Source organism: Oxyura jamaicensis, chromosome 13, assembly GCF_011077185.1.
Source record: "Oxyura jamaicensis isolate SHBP4307 breed ruddy duck chromosome 13, BPBGC_Ojam_1.0, whole genome shotgun sequence".
NCBI classification, from domain to species: domain Eukaryota; kingdom Metazoa; phylum Chordata; class Aves; order Anseriformes; family Anatidae; genus Oxyura; species Oxyura jamaicensis.
This window is the reverse complement of record NC_048905.1, coordinates 11,355,456-11,361,614: the sequence shown is the minus strand read 5'-3', so window position 1 is coordinate 11,361,614 and position 6,159 is coordinate 11,355,456.

Sequence of the window (6,159 nt, the reverse complement as noted above, 5' to 3'; positions counted from 1 at the left end):
TTAGCACTCAACAAATTGTTGTATCTTTCCCAAATTTTTCTCAAGTACAGTGTTGTGCAACACGCTGACAGCTTCCAGTCCTGCTGTAACCACACACCGAAGCGTGAATTTTCCCCTGGGAGGAATTTGCTAGGAAAAGTTCAGGAGACTGTATCCCCTCTTCCTTTAGGACCTCTCGGTGCACATTGTAATTCTGGTTGTGGTGTGGAAGAAAGCCCATATAGCTGCAAAGTCTTCCCATGCACATGACTTCATGGATTTCCTATGAAGCCCCTGGAGTTTCCCTGATTTCCGTGATCTTGTAGTTTGGTTGGGGCAGTGCACTCAGCTGATGGTCTATGGAGCTCCACTAAGGATGCCAGTCCTAAGGTGAGGCTTGATGATGGAGAAATGTGCCTCCTGGCATTTATGAATCACTTATGAGACCTACATAAATAGATGTATTTGGCCATATATTGTTAAGGTGAACTGTGCTATAAACAAATGTAACCTCCTGTATGCATTTTCTATGATTTTTTTTTTCCTGTTTTTCCTACATGAGAATTGGCCCTTTTTTGTATTTCCCTATGCAAAATGAGCTCTTCTATTTTAGAACTTAGAGATGCTTGTGTTGAAGCAAATAAGGAGGAGCTTGGCAGAGAAAGACTATCACGAATATGCCAAATAAAACTGGCCTTTGTTTTGTGCCATTTCCGGACTCTGCAGCATTATAATAACAAATCCTGGAACCATATGACAGTAATACAGAGCATCTTTTTATGATAAACATAAGTAATGATCCTTGTCAAAGAGACACGGGAATGAGTAATACATAGCAATCTCCATTCAAAGAAAAAGAAAGAACAACTCTTGGAAAAAAAAAAAAAAAAAAAAGTGATATTTTCCTAAATCTCTGCATATCGGTGTCCATAAGGCAATAAAATTTCAGGGCACTGTGAGCTTAGGCACATGAGGAGTAAATGGGAAAAAATGTTTGGGAAGACAATGTAACATTGTCTCATAATTTACAAACCCCTAATGATTTCCAAAGCTGGTATGCGAGATTTACCCTCCTTTTTTGGCATTCAGATTGACACAGGGGCTTTTTCTTGCCAACTAGAACATTCTTTAGGTGTTTTTTTTTCTTCGCATGAAGATCGTTGTGATCCCATGCTTGCTATTATTCATAAATTAATTTCTGGCATTGCAATAAATTCTAGGAAAACCAATAAACCACAAATGTACAGCTAATTCTTTGTCATTTTTCTTTCTTTCTTCCTTTCTTTTTTTTTAAATAATTCTGTGGGAAAGACAAAAAAAAAAAAAAAGAAAGAAAGGAAAGAAAGCAGTAAATGTTTGCCGAGGTGCTGGATCCACAGCATGAATTTATGTTTCCAATTGTTCTTCCTAACATGTCAAAGAAGTTTCATTGTAGTCGACAGTCTTTATTGAGTCTGTTGGGCAGGGCTAGCTTTAGAACGTATCATCGGGTGAGCCCGTGTAATACATGGAAACACATTTCCAGGGTCTGGAAAACGGCAGATCCCAAAACTCTGACTCAGTTTCTGCTCAGTCCTTACTACAAAATCAACAGGTTTTCAGTGTGAAAAACCTTGCCTCTAAGAAAGTCACGGGGTCCTTAGCTACTGCATGAAGTAAAGGGTCACTTCTGTGCTTAACTGAAATCTCAGCCCACCCAACATCCTCTCTGCAGACGTGGAAGGGGTTGGTCACCCAGGTGTGTGTTTGCGCACGCTATGTTGCACGCCACATGCACAAACACGTGTGCACAAATGCTTTGGGGGGTAAAGTGGTACTTCTTGTAGCAATGCTACCCAGCAGGCTGCCATGGGCCAGCCAATGGAAGAAGGCATCATTAACAACCAGGGGAGAGCCTGTCACTTACAGCTCATTCCCCAAGACAAAGGAAAATGTGTGTCTAGTCCATTAGGCAACTGAGATGTGAAAATAGCTCCATTTTTCTTGGTGTGATAATACAGATTTAGAGCCTCATTTCCATTAAAATTACTGGGTTGAAATGTCCACACCGGATCCTTATTATGATTAATCTATATACAGGCAGGTATGTACATATAGTAGCTCTAACTCATCTATCTGTCTCTTTTGGCACAGCTTGGTTCAGATTCAAATTTGCTTTGGGAAACAGCAGGCTGGGTTTGTAAAGTCCTTCTCTGCTTGGAGATTTTGCTCCAGAACTCAATGGTATTTAGGCATCAAATTCCCACTGAAATATTAGATGAAGAGTATCTAAGTGTCTCTGAGGAGCTGGGCATTTCAACTCCACTATTAATGGGGCTTCAAGTACTTTAGCTACTTAAAGAGTGCTACTTGACTAGAGATCACAGGAGTTTCCCGGCCATCTGGAAGCTGAGCTCATTTTCCTGCAAGTGTTTTCTCTTTGAGGTTTTTCTGCTACAGCTTGGGAAAGTTTGCATGAACTGCCTTGTCCTGCCCTTGAAAACGTGGATGCTCCTTCAAGCTCGGTGGGCACTAGTGGCAGAAAGAACAGATTTACTGACAGAAGGGATGAATGAACTTTCAGTATCCTTCCTAATCAGGAATTGTGCTGCCTGAAGTTTTCTTATATAAGCTGACAAGTTTCAATTTGAGCATCACTGCAATTAGGAAAATCCTGCTACTTGCCAACAGGGAAGGATTAACAGTTTTTAAAATTATTTACTTATTTAGGACTGAGCCCTGTCATGACTCAAGTGAGCAAGCAACAACTCTTAGAACCGCCCATGTGCCAGGCAGTAATGCTAATCCAGAGGTAAAACTCCTGCAAACTGTTTTTCTGGGAATGCCTCACCTTGGTCACAAAAGTCAAGTGCACACAGGGTGAGTGGATTGTCCCCAGGGTAGGACATTTGCACAGGTCTGTAGATTCCTTCCAGGTGATGACCAGGATGGTACATACATGTCAGTGACAATCCACAGTCCTCTGGGGAGAACGGGGAAGAACTTCTGGGGGAACTGCAACACAGATCAAGAAGAAGCTGTATTTTTTTCCAGCCTCCTGGCCATGTGCTGCTGATGGGTGTGCTTGGGCTTTGCTCTGATCTGATTAGCTTTACGATAGCTACTGCCTTTAACTGCAGAATCTGTGGATTCAGTGATGTGCCAGAGTTACGGTGACCTAACAAGGTATAGCCCATCAGCTGAGCTCCAGTAACACCCACGCGTGCACTTCCAGCACGCTCCAGCAGCGCAGTGCAGTTTAGTTTCAGTGCCTTTCCCTAAGGTCAAGTGGAATTAAGTCACATCTCAAAGGGTGTTGGCTGAGAGCTTGTGTGTGCTGAGATTGTCGTTTGGCAGAACAGTAATTTGTCACATGTATGTGGATCTGCACCTCTGTCTGTCCTGCATTTTGGGGATAATGGTGACACCTGTCAGGAGACCCCATCTCTGAATGTTTCCCGGGGTAGCATGGAAGAAATGGGCTGTGGGGGTGTGAATGTGATTCCAGATAGACCATGGGAAAACCCCCAGCTGTGGATGGTGGAGCCTGGGCAGCCATCTAGATCTGATGGCCAGAATGATGTGGGTATATGCTCCTCATCTGGAAAAGACTCCTTCTGTTTCTCTGCTTCCTCCAGGCTGTTTCGTGTGCTCCTGAGTGTGAGCAGAACAAAACTTGATCCAGTGCACTACAGGACTGAGAGCAGTGGACAGTCAGCTGTGGGTTAGCAAGAAATGATTAATTTTTCCAGAACACTGCACTGCTCTTTTATAAAACATATTAGTGTTGTTATAAATCAATGAACATGGTTTATAATAGCAATGATGCCCTTGAAATCTGTTAATACTGCAGTCAGTGGTGGTTTGTCAGAGCATTTAGTGCCCTTGGTTTCACCTTGGGCTATTAACTAACAAATCGGTTATTAGCCAGTGGTAATGACCAATTTTCTAGGGATGATTGCTTAAATATTGCCCACCTTGAAAAGAGAATTATTGCTCAACTGAAAACTGAACCCTTATTTTCAACTCGACAGAGCTAATGATCTTATGTGATTTCTTTATCTTCCTCCACCTACTCAAAGGTGTTCTGAGATCGTATTACTGGAGAACTGCTTCGCCTTCTGCCTTCTGTGACTCGCATCCAGGAAAAGTTCCATATTTAATATTTATTCCCTAAGCATCGGTGGATGAAGACAGATGGTAATGAAACCAGCGTTGCTGAAAGTGACCACAATGATAATAGATTCTTTATGATGTCCAGGAATACTGGACTCTCAGTCTCGGCTTAAATGTAGCATGGCGCCAAGCCCGTCACCTTAAGCTTAGTATTCCTGTCATCTCCCTGACCTGTCTTTAGACCTGATGAGTGCAGGCTGCACTAAAGGCATCAATCTGTCTTTCTCTCCCTATAAATGTTTTAAACACCCAAAGCTGGTCATAAATGACACATTCTGCAAGAAAACCTTTGCGGGGCAGGGGCTGGGAAGCGGAATATCTTGGGTAAAGAAAAAGAGAGAGAATTTACTCTGGACCTCATTGGATGTATGTGTTTGTTAAAAATACTGTTCTCTGCCTGTGGTTTGTGTTTTCTACTTCTTACAGCCTTCTCCTTAAAGCAGCAAATTTTAAATGTTTTTGGCATCACGAACCTCTCATTTTTTTCAGCAGAGTTGCAAACAGCTATGTTTTGAATTTAGTATATGGACAGTGGAATTTATGCTGTTAACTTTCAAGGATCCCTTAGGACTCATGCAAGTTTGAGGACCACAGGGTGAATGAAAGGGTTTTGACTAGGAGCTGAATTTCTCTCTCTTCTCAGCCTAACCCTGCTGCTAAATTAAAACTCTGAGTTTCAGGAAATCGGATTCAGTTTCTGGTTCTGCCAGTTAGTAGTCTGCATGCTAGTTTTGTGACTTTAGTCTTTGCCCAAATTTTCATTTCTTTTTTTTTTTTTTTAAATAACAGCAATAAGTCTCCATAAAAAGAGAGCAACATGGGTTAAAGAAAATATACCTTGCAGGTTAGCGATGGAAAATCAGGCCTACTGAGCAGCGAATGAATCTTCCAAGAGGCTGCTAGATAAATAAATAAGTAGATTTACTTTTTTCTTGCCTTCCAAAGAAGAGCAACATGCGGTGCTCTTCATCTGGCTGAGACAGCAGGAACAGTCTGCTGGGGACATTGGGGAGCATCTTTCTTGCCTCCACTCTTTATGCTGCCAGTGTCAGGTCACTGGTGCTGGGTCTCGTTGAGATTCCCAGTCCAACAGGAGTAAATAATGGATGTTGCACCAGCTGGCTGCTCGGCCTGTAAAATTCTGCTTCTAAACACAGGATAAAAGGAGAGAAAAAATGCATGCTTCCCTGTCTGTATTCCTCATACTGCTTCACCATAAAGTATATAGAAAGCATATAGTATAACGTTAACCCAGAGATGTTTTTAAAAGATTCTCAGTGCATTACGACAAAGGATTGCGTCATTCTGTATGGTAGGGCCATGCAGTTAGCTGTTTTCTGTAGTTAAGTTAGGTGTGCCACTGTTTTACGCAAGCTGAAGCACTCGCAGCCTGATAACCCTCAGTAGGGCTCTAAAAACCCAGAACTAACACATGAGGAGGCTTTGCTGGGCTGAGCACAGCCAAAACATAAAGGTGACGGGGGCTGTGCAATTGCAATTGTATTGCTACTGCTTTATCACAAGAGACAAGGTGTATGTTCAGGGCATTCACCTCTTCAAAATCAAATGGCCTTTATCCTGCCCTCGCTGTAAACTCAGAACAATTCCTACGGAAGGTAGCTTGATGGCAATATGGAGTGAATTGGAAACCCTGCTCCTTGAACTAAACACCTTGAGGATGGGCACTTGGGGACAGACATCCTAAGTGACTCCCTTGTTCAGCTAGAAATACCTGAAAAACGCCTGCACTTCAGAATGCATGGATGCTGGGCACTCGCTAAGTGATGTGATCTCTCAAAACAAAAGTCCTCATAGTCACTGGGCACCTTGGAAGACCTGGTGATTGTTACCCAGGCGAACTTTGGAGTATATGAAGCAGGTAAAACTCAAGTCTCATGGCAGAACATGAAGCCTCAAGAAAAGCACTAAAATTTGATGTGATGAAGTGCAAAATAAATTAAATCCTGGTCATGCAGCTGAAGTTCTGTCCTTCCAGTAATTTACACTACACACAAATGCACCTTA